This window comes from Macaca nemestrina, chromosome 16 (assembly GCF_043159975.1).
Source record: "Macaca nemestrina isolate mMacNem1 chromosome 16, mMacNem.hap1, whole genome shotgun sequence".
Taxonomy (NCBI): domain Eukaryota; kingdom Metazoa; phylum Chordata; class Mammalia; order Primates; family Cercopithecidae; genus Macaca; species Macaca nemestrina.
The window spans coordinates 33,002,463-33,018,945 of NC_092140.1; the positions used below are offsets into that span (position 1 = coordinate 33,002,463).

Here is a 16,483-nt window from a genome sequence, read left to right on the forward strand (position 1 = left end):
ACGGATCAAAGCTGGACGGAGAATGACTTTGACGAGATGAGAGAAGAAGGCTTCAGTCCATCAAATTTCTCAGAGCTAAAGGAGGAATTACGTACCCAGCGTAAAGAAACTAAAAATCTTGAAAAAAAAAGTGGAAGAATTGATGGCGAGAGTAATTAATGCAGAGAAGGTCCTAAACGAAATGAAAGAGATGAAAACCATGACACGAGAAATACGTGACAAATGCACAAGCTTCAGTAACCGACTCGATCAACTGGAAGAAAGAGTATCTGCGATTGAGGATCAAATGAATGAAATGAAGCAAGAAGAGAAACCAAAAGAAAAAAGAAGAAAAAGAAATGAACAAAGCCTGCAAGAAGTATGGGATTATGTAAAAAGACCAAATCTACGTCTGATTGGGGTGCCTGAAAGTGAGGGGGAAAATGGAACCAAGTTGGAAAACACTCTCCAGGATATCATCCAGGAGAACTTCCCCAACCTAGTAGGGCAGGCCAACATTCAAATCCAGGAAATACAGAGAATGCCACAAAGATACTCCTCGAGAAGAGCAACTCCAAGACACATAATTGCCAGATTCACCAAAGTGGAAATGAAGGAAAAAATCTTAAGGGCAGCCAGAGAGAAAGGTCGGGTTACCCACAAAGGGAAGCCCATCAGACTAACAGCAGATCTCTCGGCAGAAACTCTACAAGCCAGAAGAGAGTGGGGGCCAATATTCAACATTCTTAAAGAAAAGAATTTTAAACCCAGAATTTCATATCCAGCCAAACTAAGTTTCATAAGTGAAGGAGAAATAAAATCCTTTACAGATAAGCAAATGCTTAGAGATTTTGTCACCACTAGGCCTGCCTTACAAGAGACCCTGAAGGAAGCACTAAACATGGAAAGGAACAACGGGTACCAGCCATTGCAAAAACATGCCAAAATGTAAAGACCATCGAGGCTAGGAAGAAACTGCATCAATTAACGAGCAAAATAACCAGTTAATATAATGGCAGGATCAAGTTCACACATAACAATCTTAACCTTAAATGTAAATGGACTAAATGCTCCAATTAAAAGACACAGACTGGCAAACTGGATAAAGAGTCAAGACCCATCAGTCTGCTGTATTCAGGAGACCCATCTCACACGCAGAGACATACATAGGCTCAAATTAAAGGGATGGAGGAAGATTTACCAAGCAAATGAAGAACAAAAAAAAGCGGGGGTTGCAATACTAGTCTCTGATAAAACAGACTTTAAACCATCAAAGATCAAAAGAGACAAAGAAGGCCATTACATAATGGTAAAGGGATCAATTCAACAGGAAGAGCTAACTATCCTAAATATATATGCACCCAACACAGGAGCACCCAGATTCATAAAGCAAGTCCTTAGAGACTTACAAAGAGACTTAGACTCCCATACAATAATAATGGGAGACTTCAACACTCCACTGTCAACATTAGACAGATCAACGAGACAGAAAGTTAACAAGGATATCCAGGAATTGAACTCATCTCTGAAGCAAGCAGACCTAATAGACATCTATAGAACTCCCCACCCCAAATCAACAGAATATACATTCTTCTCAGCACCACATCATACTTACTCCAAAATTGACCACGTAATCGGAAGTAAAGCACTCCTCAGCAAATGTACAAGAACAGAAATTATAACAAACTGTCTCTCAGACCACAGTGCAATCAAACTAGAACTCAGGACTAAGAAACTCAATCAAAACCGCTCAACTACATGGAAACTGAACAACCTGCTCCTGAATGACTACTGGGTACATAACGAAATGAAGGCAGAAATAAAGATGTTCTTTGAAACCAATGAGAACAAAGATACAACATACCAGAATCTCTGGGACACATTTCAAGCAGTGTGTAGAGGGAAATTTATAGCACTAAATGCCCACAAGACAAAGCTGGAAAGATCTAAAATTGACACTCTAACATCGCAATTAAAAGAACTAGAGAAGCAAGAGCAAACACATTCGAAAGCTAGCAGAAGGCAAGAAATAACTAAGATCAGAGCAGAACTGAAGGAGATAGAGACACAAAAAACCCTCCAAAAAATCAATGAATCCAGGAGTTGGTTTTTTGAAAAGATCAACAAAATTGACAGACCACTAGCAAGACTAATAAAGAAGAAAAGAGAGAAGAATCAAATCGACGCAATTAAAAATGATAAAGGGGATATCACCACCGACCCCACAGAAATACAAACTACCATCAGAGAATACTATAAACACCTCTACACAAATAAACTGGAAAATCTAGAAGAAATGGATAATTTCCTGGACACTTACACTCTTCCAAGACTAAACCAGGAAGAAGTTGAATCCCTGAATAGACCAATAGCAGGCTCTGAAATTGAGGCAATAATTAATAGCCTACCAACCAAAAAAAGTCCAGGACCAGATGGATTCACAGCTGAATTCTACCAGAGGTACCAGGAGGAGCTGGTACCATTCCTTCTGAAACTATTCCAATCAATAGAAAAAGAGGGAATCCTCCCTAACTCATTTTATGAGGCCAACATCATCCTGATACCAAAGCCTGGCAGAGACACAACAAAAAAAGAGAATTTTAGACCAATATCCCTGATGAACATCGATGCAAAAATCCTCAATAAAATACTGGCAAACCGGATTCAGCAACACATCAAAAAGCTTATCCACCATGATCAAGTGGGCTTCATCCCTGGGATGCAAGGCTGGTTCAACATTCACAAATCAATAAACATAATCCAGCATATAAACAGAACCAAAGACAAGAACCACATGATTATCTCAATAGATGCAGAAAAGGCTTTTGACAAAATTCAACAGCCCTTCATGCTAAAAACGCTCAATAAATTCGGTATTGATGGAACGTACCTCAAAATAATAAGAGCTATTTATGACAAACCCACAGCCAATATCATACTGAATGGGCAAAAACTGGAAACATTCCCTTTGAAAACTGGCACAAGACAGGGATGCCCTCTCTCACCACTCCTATTCAACATAGTGTTGGAAGTTCTGGCTAGGGCAATTAGGCAAGAGAAAGAAATCAAGGGTATTCAGTTAGGAAAAGAAGAAGTCAAACTGTCCCTGTTTGCAGATGACATGATTGTATATTTAGAAAACCCCATTGTCTCAGCCCAAAATCTCCTTAAGCTGATAAGCAACTTCAGCAAAGTCTCAGGATACAAAATTAATGTGCAAAAATCACAAGCATTCTTATACACCAGTAACAGACAAACAGAGAGCCAAATCAGGAATGAACTTCCATTCACAATTGCTTCAAAGAGAATAAAATACCTAGGAATCCAACTGACAAGGGATGTAAAGGACCTCTTCAAGGAGAACTACAAACCACTGCTCAGTGAAATCAAAGAGGACACAAACAAATGGAAGAACATACCATGCTCATGGATAGAAAGAGTCAATATCGTGAAAATGGTAATTTATAGATTCAATGCCATCCCCATCAAGCTACCAATGAGTTTCTTCACAGAATTGGAAAAAACTGCTTTAAAGTTCATATGGAACCAAAAAAGAGCCCGCATCTCCAAGACAATCCTAAGTCAAAAGAACAAAGCTGGAGGCGTCACGCTACCTGACTTCAAACTATACTACAAGGCTACAGTAACCAAAACAGCATGGTACTGGTACCAAAACAGAGATATAGACCAATGGAACAGAACAGAGTCCTCAGAAATAATACCACACATCTACAGCCATCTGATCTTTGACAAACCTGAGAGAAACAAGAAATGGGGAAAGGATTCCCTATTTAATAAATGGTGCTGGGAAAATTGGCTAGCCATAAGTAGAAAGCTGAAACTGAATCCTTTCCTTACTCCTTATACGAAAATTAATTCAAGATGGATTAGAGACTTAAATGTTAGACCTAATACCATAAAAATCCTAGAGGAAAACCTAGGTAGTACCATTCAGGACACAGGCATGGGCAAAGATTTCATGTCTAAAACACCAGAAGCAACAGCAGCAAAAGCCAGAATTGACAAATGGGATCTCATTAAACTAAAGAGCTTCTGCACAGCAAAAGAAACTACCATCAGAGTGAACAGGCAACCTACAGAATGGGAGAACATTTTTGCAATCTACTCATCTGACAAAGGGCTAATATCCAGAACCTACAAAGAACTCAAACAAATTTACAAGAAAAAAACAAACAACCCCATCAAAAAGTGGGCAAAGGATATGAACAGACATTTCTCAAAAGAAGACATGCATACAGCCAACAGACACATGAAAAAATGCTCATCATCACTGGCCATCAGAGAAATGCAAATCAAAACCACAATGAGATACCATCTCACACCAGTTAGAATGGCGATCATTAAAAAGTCAGGAAACAACAGGTGCTGGAGAGGATGTGGAGAAATAGGAACGCTTTTACACTGTTGGTGGGATTGTAAACTAGTTCAACCATTATGGAAAACAGTATGGCGATTCCTCAAGGATCTAGAACTAGATGTACCATATGACCCAGCCATCCCATTACTGGGTATATACCCAAAGGATTATAAATTATGCTGCTATAAAGACACATGCACACGTATGTTTACTGCGGCACTATTCACAATAGCAAAGACTTGGAATCAACCCAAATGTCCATCAGTGACAGACTGGATTAAGAAAATGTGGCACATATACACCATGGAATACTATGCAGCCATAAAAAAGGATGAGTTTGTGTCCTTTGTAGGGACATGGATGCAGCTGGAAACCATCATTCTTAGCAAACTATCACAAGAACAGAAAACCAAACACCGCAAGTTCTCACTCATAGGTGGGAACTGAACAATGAGATCACTTGGACTCAGGAAGGGGAACATCACACACCGGGGCCTATCATGGGGAGGGGGGAGGGGGGAGGGGGGAGGGATTGCATTGGGAGTTATACCTGATGTAAATGACGAGTTGATGGGTGCAGCACACCAACATGGCACAAGTATACATATGTAACAAACCTGCACGTTATGCACATGTACCCTACAACTTAAAGTATAATAATAATAAATAAATTTAAAAAAAAAAAGAAATTTAACAACCAGCACTGTAAATTCCAATCAGGAACTTTATTAAATATTCTTAAAACTTATTCATATTTTTGGATTATCTACCTTTTGAAGATACCAATTCCAGAATTTTTCCACTGGAATTTTTACAGCTGGTATGTTGCATTTATTTAAAGATAATTCATTTATCTTTGCCATGTTTATTAAGCAAATATACACTATATATATATATACACACACATGTGACCACAGAACAGCATAAAATGAGCAACATTATTACAACAGTCAGTTGATATGATTCCAACTGAAAGGAAAAACACTCAACATTTTAGTTTCTTCCACCCTTATTATCAACAAACACCTAATGATCCTTATATATTTTTTAATGCTGAAAATAGCTTGTGACTCTATCCTTCCCCTCAATTGTTTCCTTGCATATCATCTCAAATTCTGGGTATGCATATTTGATATAATTATAATACGTATTTACAACAGATTCAAAAGGATTTCTTCACCTTTTAAACTAAACTGATTTTATGAGGAATCCAATGTATTGCTCATCCCTGAGGTAAGACAAGTCGATTTTGTAAAGACTTAGGTATTTGTTTTAATTGAGTCAAATAGCTGTTTCTGACAAATCTAAAGCAACCTTGGGCTTAACAGTCAGATACGACATTTGAAACAAGGAAGCTATAAATCCCTCTGCGCTCCACTCGGATCATTGCTGAGCACTGTGCTTTTAGAGAGACATCTATGAATTTGAGGCTTTTGAGAAAAGGGAGGTATAGTTGATAAGGGGATCCAAAATTATGCTCAAGGAGAACCTTGTATGAGTCATGGCGAAGAAGCTGACAGGGCCAATTATTCCATGTTTCCATGAACAAATAATACGCTTATATAACGTATATAAAGAAGTTCCATGATTTCTCAAATTTATAATTCAAAATACCGTAACTTAATAAATCAAGTTAGAATTCAGAATCTAGCTATACTGCCCAAATAAAATGTAAATGATAGCTTCACTTATTTTGGGTAGGAATTATTTTTTCATCCCTCTACAGAAAATGGAATTTTGATACTCTTATAGAAAACTGAACTTTTTACAGGCACTCAGATTTTCTATAACCTGTGGGTGCCTAGATTTTGCAAAGCAAAATCTATTATTCTGTAAAAATCTCTAGAATATAAGGATAAGAAAAGAGTTTGATGACACTTGACATGTCTTATATAGTCATGTTCTTTTTCTTAGTTGACACTTTTCAAACTATGCTTTTCAGAACTAAAGTTTCAAAGGAAGTTCTTCAGGGAATCTTTGGGTGGGTAAGTGAAAATGAAGGGAATACCTCATCCCTACAATAAGATTTGATTTAGAAATAAAGCATTTCACAGCATTATACTTGTGTATTTATATACACACGGTGAAAATGCAGTGCATTTTTTAATAATCATTTTTATTAAATGCCTCCTTATAATTAACATACATTGTTAGTATTATTTTTACCAAATTTATATTAGGCCTTTCAGGATACTCACAAGAGGCTATATAGTATGTAAAAAATGACTACATTTTCATTCCATGTTTTGTGTACCACTTGGTGTCAATCAGGAAAGAGAGGCAACATTTCTCTTGTACTAGCTCTTGGGCAAGAGTAGTTCCAAGAAAATGTGATTAGTGTAATCTAGCCTCTTTCATTGCACTTGCACACTTCAGTATCCTCTTGATTGCAAAAGCATAGGAATTATACTACAAACACTATGATCTTTGCTTATCGAGATATAAAAGCATTTTATAGCACTATTGAAACTTCCATTTTTAAAATATTAGTTTTCCACGTAGGGTTATTGCATAATTTCATTCATTCTATACACAGATTACCAGGGTCTACCTTATTTGGTGGGTGTAAGAATTTAATACCTAAACGACATAGACCTTGCTATGAAAACATTAAAAACAAAATAAGGGAGGTAAAAAAAATCAACAAAAAATTGTAATGCGCTATGGTAAGTCCCATAATGAAAGGATATGAAAGAGACCTTTAAATCAGATTAAAGGGTCAGAAAAAGCTTCACAAAAAGAGGGACATAATTTAATTATGAGTAAAATATACCCCCAGGAAGTAGAAAAGCACTCCAGGCAGGAGAATGTGGTTGAAAAAACACATGTGGATTTGTATGGTTGTAAGAAAGAATAGTACAAATTAGAGGGAGATGAGAAATAAAACTAGTAAGAGATAAAAGATCATGAATTTTACATCAAGCAAGAAGTTTGAATTTTATCATATAGGATAAAATATTTAAATATTTCAAGCAATGAATATGACAGTGGAGTTGGAATCATAAAAGTTTGAGGAATCTCATACAGAAAAAAAATGAACAGGGCTTGGATATGTAGTGTGACAGAAAGATGTTAATAAACTCACCTCTTTGTTAATGTTTTTAAACTAAGATGAATGAGTAGATGCTCTTGGAATTATAACATTCCACTAGAACCACTCAATATATACTATCAAAAATATCTTCTTGCCAGGTATGGTGTCTCATATCTATTATCCCAGACCTTTGGGAGGCCAAGGCAAGAGGATCACTTAAGTTTAGGAGTTTGAGGCCAATCTGGGCAACATATTTAGAACCCATCTCTATAAAAAAAATAAAAATAACAAGCTGGGCGTGGTGGCGCATACCTGTAGTCCTGACCACTTGAGAAACTGAGGTGGGAGGAGGATTACTTGAGTTCGGGATGTCCAGGCTGCAGTGAGCTTCAATCACTCTCTCTCTCTCTCTCCAGCCCAGACCAAAGAGCAAGACCCTGTCTCAAAAAAAATACAAAGTCTCCTAAAATTTTCCAGGGAGGACTTGTCATTCCAGTAAAATACTTTGTTTCCTTTATGCTACTTAAACAGCAGGTACCATGCCTTTCCTTAACGAGACTATCTACATCCTTTTCTCAAAAATGTACCCCTTCCTCCGTAGCTGGAGCTTATCTCCATGAAAACACACCTAGCCATCTAAGGAAAGTGCATGTTGTCATGATGTTTAACCAGCCTTCAAATTCTAACACAGACCCACCGCTTTCTCCTCGTATTTGTTACCTTTGCTTTGACTTCAAAAGTCTTCATCAGTTTGCCCTTTTCTTTACCACATTGTTCCATTATAACTCTCAATTATTTCTTCATTTCACCTAGTTATCTGAACACTAGATACTTTTCTCACACATGTGGGTGAAATAAGTATAAAACCACTTCTGGCACCCCCATTTGGTTAGGTAATTTTTTGTGCTTTCACTTTATTTTTCTTTGAAAGCTTTTATCACCAAAACTAAGAAAAACAGTAAATACTGCTCAGGGAAGTGTTCTAATACTGTCAAAAAAAAAATAGCCTGCAGTGTATAAGGAAATATATTCTCTTGAGTTTTCACCTAAAATATTCACTTACCTGTGCAAATATAAAATCAGCTCTGGGTAACTTTCTGTATCCATTCAATTCCTTACAGTTTCTGTTTAATTTCTTCTGTAATGCTTAAATTTATTCCACAGCAAATCCAAACAAAAACAAATATTTCAAAGCAATAAAACATATGCCAAAACAAAACAAAAAACTCAAAAATATTTCTTTATAAGTAAAAAAGACCCAAATGAATTGAGGAAATTTTTATAGATCTGAATTCATTTCTAAGAAGTTTCCCTCACTTATTCCTGAATGCTCACTTGGATTAATGAAATATTTTCCATTTTGCTTTCAATTCATTGGAATCTCTGAGGTGGGAGTTTGGGAGTTACCAGTTGTCCAGGGACAATCCGACTGAGAAGCTAGCATGAGTAGGCTTTTGGAGGGGGGCCTAGCAAAGGTCAAGGACCCCTGCTGAGTCATAGGCTAGTGAATGACACATCAAGTGACTTGTCCAAGGCAATTTTTGCTGTCTCTAAGCCCTGAAAAAAGACACAGTATCATTTCCCATTATACCCACTACCCATTTACCATTGCCCTGACAGGTTTTTCTTTTCATGTCCCAGAACTGACAAAAGGTTTCTTTTTTCTTCTAAAAGAAGAATAGAAAAAGAGGAAGGGACTACTCCATTTAGAGATAAGAAATGTTACACCACAAAAACAAGAAGAACAGAAAGATTACAAAAGGGGATAATACTGGAAGCTTCCAAAGGATCTTCACTTCAATATAGGCCAAGCTGTTCAGTGTCTTCCTCTAGCTTGACTGGCAGGGTAAATCTTCCCCGTTGATAAAACGAATTCCCTCAGAACTGACTGGCTACAGTGTGAGCATAGCAGAAATCTTTCTCTGGTAACATTTGGTAATGTCTACAGAGGAGCTATTTCTATCATAACTTCTTGAAAGTGAAATATATAAATTACACTCTCACTGAATGCATTCACTGTGCCAGGCAGTTCTTGGTGATCATTTGTCTGACATATGCTCTGTTGTCCTTGCAAACATTAATTTATTAAGTGTTTATAGATCTATTTCCTGAGAATAAAAGGCCTTGAGGCTTCTCAGAAACCACAGGGCACTTGATAAGTTTTCTGTAAATTGGTGAGCTATTGCAGGAGCTTGACTGTTGCAGAATTGGAGACAGGCTGATCTAGAAGTGAAGAACAATGCAGCTGTTTGGAAATATTTGTAGTGGTGTTAGCTCAAATCATATAATATGCAAAATTTGTCTTTAGAAATGAATGAATAAATGGATGCATGAATGAATGAATGCATGAATGAATGAATGAACATCTTAAGAAATTTTACAGATGACTTATTGGGCTACTTTTATGGATGATCAGGGAACAATTAACAGTTCCAGAACATTTTTAGTGTATGTCTAGCAGAGTATAGAATTAATTGCTCCTTCATGCTTATACAACTATTTTGATGGGACAGGACTCTCAATTTGAAAAGAGACCTCATTAGAAAGTCTCCCAAACCATTCCACTGTTATGTGTATAATACAGGTCTCTATCCTTTAACTTCCTTCTCTGTGTTATCTTAATTTTTCTTCCAAATAATTTAAAGCATTGTATGTTTTCCACCTTTTGTGACTCTTCCCATCACCCATATGGGAGAGGAGTATGATAAAAGAGGAAGATGAGTCACTGAGAAAAGAAGTGATGTCCCTGACCTAAACTCTCCCTTCTTCTCATTGCATAGAGCCTGCCCTTTAGACTATCTCAATACCCACATGGCTCTGATAACCACGTATACTCTGAAAATGCAGAAATCCGCATTTACAACTCCACATTTTCTCCTGAGCTTCACATTACTATATTAAACTGCATGCAACTCAGCTATGCCATAGGCATCTCAAAATAAACTGGTTTAAATATCCATTATGTTCTTTCATTAGCTATTGTCCTGCTCTAATCCCTAAACCAGGAAGGAGGACCAGAGTCTACTCCCACCTGTTGCCCTGTGTACATTATTAACCATGACCACCCCTATGCCCCCTGTGAAACACACATATCCACTTACCTTCACCTCTGCTATCACTTCCCTAATCCAGACTACTATCATCTTTCACTTAAGTCCAAGTTTTCACCCAGTTTCCTAGTTATGTACCCTGTTTTCTTCCAATCTATTTGCTACATTGCAACACAACCTTTCTATAATTATACTTTTCATGGTTTACAGTTCTTCAATAGCATCTCCCTAGCCTTTGAGAAATTTCAAACTCTTTGACCTGGTTTAGCAATGTGTTTACAATCAGAGAGCCCAGCTTGCCTTTTTCATCTGATCCCTAACTTCTTCCCTAAATTCAACCCCAACCACATAGACCTTTCTCCAATTCTTTAGAATTACCACACATTCTCTAAGTCTACTCTTTCATATTATCCCTGGATGAAATATTCCCCCACTGTTCATGTGACTAATTCCAACTCATACTTCGGGTTTCAGTTTTGAAGGTTTTCCTGCCAGAAATCTCGTCTGAGCTCCTAACTTGGACTTTCTTATTATCATACAAATAATGCTATATTAGAGGTGGTTTTACTGAAATGTGTCTGTCTTTTCGGCACCTAGCAGGCAGCTAGAGCTCTCATCACTCAGTAGTTACTCAATATATTTGGGTCAAATCGATGAAATTTTCATGGCACACAAAGTCCAGACTATGAATTTTAGTCCTATTATAATTTTAGCTTAATTAGGTCAAAGGTAAAATAAGGCAAGTAACAAAATCTAAGTCTATTTTTAAAGATGCAGGAAACAGATTTTCAAAATGGGTTCATATGACTTTCAGTTGTCCTCTCTGAGCAACACAGAAAGGCGAGATACCAATTGATAGAAGATTCTTCCACATTAGAATTTAGTAAAACACAACGTATCTATAAAAAGTGCCTTTTATTTGTGTATTTGTCATCATTCCCCATTTTAGTAGGAATATTAAATTAAATTAAATTTTAAAATCCTTCCTAAAATTTCTTTCCATTGGTACTGTTATTCTTGCTCAGACTTTTTACCTAATAAAGATTGATTGACTGAGCCTTCAACCTCTCAAGATCTGGAATCTGTTTCCCGGCAGTTTACTGGAACAGAGCCTGAGCTATCCTTACCCACTTGACATAAGTAGCAGTAGCTGTGTGATTTCGAATTGCACTAGTGCTGATTTACTAATGGAATTGGATGGGTGGATTAAACTTTACTAAGAAAATATTGGTTCTGATCTAAGAGCTAAGCACTCTATAATCTTATATCTCATCAATCCTACCTTTCACTAACGTTACAATTTGGATAAATGCTGTTCAAAGCAACATATCACAGTGAATGACTGAAGTGCCTGGTTCTATCATGACAGAGAACTTTTCTATTTTCCTATCTGATTATATCATATTCATTTATACAATATTATTGATAACAAGTTGATTTGCATTTATTTCTTCTCAAATATGGATATATATTCATACAGATATAGGGATGTAGATACAGATATAGATATAGATCCAGACACAATGGTGATTTACTTTCAAGTCATCAGTTTCTTTAAACCATTAGTAGTTTACTGGTATGCTTTATTTATATTTACTGGTATACTAAAAGTGTTTAAAGTTATCAACATTTTAAAAAAAATTTATCCTTTGAGAATTCATATCTTTAAATTCAACATATTGATAAAATATAACTAAATGCTTTAGAAAATATCATTGCAAAACGTCACATGCAATTCTTGCTTTTGAGGTCACAGTTTCTAAAACTAATAATGTCTTTTCTTCTTTTAAATGTGGCCTAGCCCTTAAATTTGTAGTAGCAAGGTTGTTTGTTTTTTTTAAGAAATTGTAAGGAAAACCAAGAGTTCCTCTTTGTAATATTCACTTACACAGCAAGAGATACAAATATATACTTTAGTGGCCTGGGATTTTAGAACAGTTCATTGTGCCATTTAGCAGGTAATAGATATTTTGGCTAAAGAAGTTTATGGGTTTTACAAATAATTTCTTCCTCCCACACACCAAATTTAACCGTTTTATAGTCCTTTACAACTTCCACCCCATTCATGCACCTTGTCATTATACCAGGAGCCAAATTTTAATGATTTTTGTTGCCTCTAGCACCGTATACATGGTTAGAAATGATGCATCTCAAACTCTGATTAAATACCAAACTTCACTGATGGAAAACAGGTCCATTGAGTAAGTAATAATGATGAGTGAGATTTCATGCTGTTTTACTGCCAACAGACCATCAGAAACAGAGCTCAGTTCATATAAAAACAGCCTTCAACCAAACAAGTCAGGATGGCTGGCAGCCTTGGTAAACATGTAAATGAACTTGATAACCCTCTCTGTTTGGAGAGTTCATGTAAAATACTCTCCTGCTTGCTTTATTTGGCTTGTTTTAAAATGTCAAGGGGTTTGCAATGAGGCCATTAGCTTCTAAACTCCTGAATTAACTAAATGCGTATTACAGTGACTGACCAGGACCTGAAGTATGACACCCAATGACTCTTGAGGAAACCTGAGAAATGCACAACATTTCTAAAGTTTTACTGAGAGCTATGTGTATGGCAGCTAAAAGAAAACATTTCTGGGTTTCTACAACTACTGAGGAACGCCCTTCTAAAAACATAAAGAATTGGTAACATGAAGAATTGTTGTTATAATAATGTATGACAATGTGATAGTAATAATAACAAATAATATTTATTGAGCACCTAGTATTTGATAGATCCAAGACTGTCTTCTTTGCACATATGAATTCATATAACCCTTACAACATTTTAATGTAAATAATTTTTTCTTTGCATTTCACAGATATGTAACACTGAACATCAGGAAGATTATCTACCCCGCTCAAGGTCACATATAAGCTTTGAATACAGAGCTGGAGTTCAAACCCTGGTATGTTGGATTCAAACTCCTCACTATACAATGTATACCACATAGCACACACAGACACAATTTATATTTTATTTATTTTTAAACTTAACCTCTTATTTATATTAATCATCTAAGTCTTTTCTGAACCAAATTTCTGCATTTTATAGTAAATGGGACAAGGGACAAAACCGAGTAATTCATAAGATAATTAATAACAGGTGACTGTGCCATGGACACATTTAGTTGTCCCCTTCAAGGCTCAGTCGGTTCTAGAAAAAAAATGAGAGTGCAAAGGTTTGAATTTGAGCCCCTCTAAACTTCATTTTATACAGATTCCCACCACCTATGTTCCAAAAGGTGCCTATCATTCAAGGTATCTCTCACTGCCACCTGATTCCACTGGGTTGGACAATGGTCCAAACTTGTAATAGACTTTGGGGACTTGGGTTGAAGAGTGGGAGCAGGGTGAGGAATAAAAGACAACAAATATGGTGCAGTGTATACTGCTTGGGTGATGGGTGCACCAGGATCTCACAAATCTCCACTAAAGAACTTACTCATGTAACCAAATACCACCTGTACCCCAATAACTTCTGGAAAAATACAATTAAAAAAACAACTTAATGTCTTCTTTATGTAGCTTTTTCCAACAGCACAGTTTACAAGTCTGCGTTTTCTGTGTATCACTCTGTCATATCTTCATTGGAAATTTTTTCTATCACAGCTCAGGCAATTTCTATTTTATGTAGTGAAAGGAAGAACTACTGCCTTATTGAGATTTTTTCAGAGTGTACGAAAGTGCTAATAATTGCAAACCATTTCTGTCAGTGTTTTTCCTTGCCAAAAAGCATGTGTTTTCTCCATTATGTAATGCATTCTCATCTTTCCAAATTTGTCTATCCCTCTCTCTTCTATTAGTTCTTATATTCAATACTTGACAAACTCCAATTCAGCTTTTTCTCTAACATTCAGAATATTGGCTCCTCGAGCACACATGTGAACACACACAGGCAAACACACACACTCATACACACACACATATCTCTGGATGCCCTCCATGTAAGCACCACTGATCCATTTACGAGTTTGTTTCTTGGCTATCAGAACTAATTCTGTACTCTATTTTTAGGAGCTAATAACTCAGTGATAGCACATCGGGAGGAAAATCAAACCTAGCACAATAATAAATAATAGTGGAGACAACTGCATGGAGTCTAACGATGGGCTTCGAAAGCAAAATGACAAAACATGATTTTTACAGAATGTGGGATTTAAAATGGACTTTGAATAGATGCATACATTAAGTAGAAAGGATAAAAGAAAACCAGGAGAGAGGGATAAAAATGCTTCAGGTATAGCAATACCCATTCTCATGTGATAGTAAGGAGGAGAACCTAGAGTTCATTTCAGAAACAGTAGAAAATAGTGGAGTGTTCATAGGATAGAGTAGAATTATGGAGAGTTTCAAAAGAAAGCAGCACCGTGTTGGGATGTTATATGAAGTAGGGAAATAAGCTTTTAATATCTATGTTATTTATATTATCCTGAAAGCAAACCCGAGGTGTCAGGGTAAGGGACTGTCTGTTAGTACTTACAGCAATAACCACCTTGGTTTCCAATGCCCATTTGGTTTCCAATGCCATTCAGAGTGTCGGCAGAGAAGCAGATAGACTCTGCCTGTGCACAAAGGGGATTTCTTATACCACATGTGAGGATGCCTAAAACTATAATTATGGAAGCTCATACAGGCTACATGGTATCCCCTCTTCCCTTTGAAAGAGAAAAAGAAGCTTTTGCTCCCTAATGTTTTATAGTCCTTTGGAATGTGAACAGATGGCTTCATGACTCCAAGCTTTATCCTGCTTTGAAAAGTGAACATATTTAGAAATAAATCTTCAGTTCTCTCCATAGGTTGCTCATTATTTATTTAGTCATCTTTTACTTCCTTGTCCTAGGCTTGTCCTTTAACTCAGGTACTAGTTTTCTTTGCTTAGGAGTCCTGAAATGTGCAGAATTATGAAAATAGTAACTTGCTGACATAGGCAGGCCTAAGTTTGAATTACAGGTCCATAATTTAGTTGTGTGCTTTTGCACAATGGTTTTATATCGTTGAAGTTCGGTTTCCTTAATTATAAAATTTTTTTTAATTTAAAGGACCTAACCTAAAAGTTAGATTTTTTTTTTAAGTTTATTAAAAATGTAAAAGTTGTGTGATTTTAACTGGAAAATAACATAAAGAACTAAGAAAATCACCTGGCTCTGTAGTAAGGAACTAATCCATGCTAGCTGTAATTATTATTTTTTAATAGGATGAAGTGTCTAAACTTTCTATAATTAAAACGTGATTATAATTAGAAATTGTTAAGCTGTGCGGTAAAAATAATGTTTAAGTATAGTTACCTAGGAGTCAACCCTCTGAAGTGAAGCAGTCCTATACTTGGGTTTGAATCTTGGCTTTGTCATTTACTGATCATATAAACATGAAATTACTCAGCCTTCTAGGCTTTATTTTCTCATGTATAAAAGGTTGATAATGACACTTCATTGTATTGTCACAAAAATTACATAAGATAGTTCAGAAAAAGCATAAAACTTGGTATATACTAAGCTCTCAGTATATACTAGTTATTTTATTGTTCGTGCTTCAACTTGTTATTGAGATAATAAAGAGTGGGGCTTAGGAGTAAAATTTAGTCAAGAGGATAACCAGTGAACTTTTGCATTGGTGTAGGAGTGGCGGCCTCGACTTCTGTGGAATCAGAGAACCCAGCCTGTCTAGAGTGTGCAGGAACATTCTGAATACGTCTATATGCATTTACTTCTACAAAGAGGACCAACCTTTGTAAACAACATCTCAGCTGTGCTGTCCCAAATGGAAATAGCCTGAGCTTAGCCAGGGTAGAGGCTTGACTACTAGGCTGATTTCACTCTTTCTATTCTATTTCTAAAGTCATGAGAGAGATGGCAAGGAGGAGAGTAACATGTTTACCTTGAGTAACTTTGACCACAGTAAACAAAGGAAGAACTAGAGAAGATTTCTTTTACCTTGTGAAGTGATCATATATTTTACTGTTTTCTAGACACAAATGAGTCAAGTCCTGTGAGTGTTGAAAACATATGGATAACCTAAAAGAACTTAATGCATTGAAATCAT

At 36.4% G+C, this 16,483-nt stretch overlaps 1 long non-coding RNA gene across 1 annotated transcript in view; it reads right to left on the reverse strand.

The window, feature by feature from the left end:
* LOC105481693 (uncharacterized) overlaps positions 1 to 16,483 on the reverse strand; it is a 722,106-nt gene that overhangs the window by 473,118 nt on the left and 232,505 nt on the right. The window contains exon 6 of the long non-coding RNA XR_011614711.1: positions 7,704 to 7,832. This is a non-coding gene — a long non-coding RNA (uncharacterized lncRNA). The remainder of the gene's footprint in view (positions 1 to 7,703; positions 7,833 to 16,483) is intronic.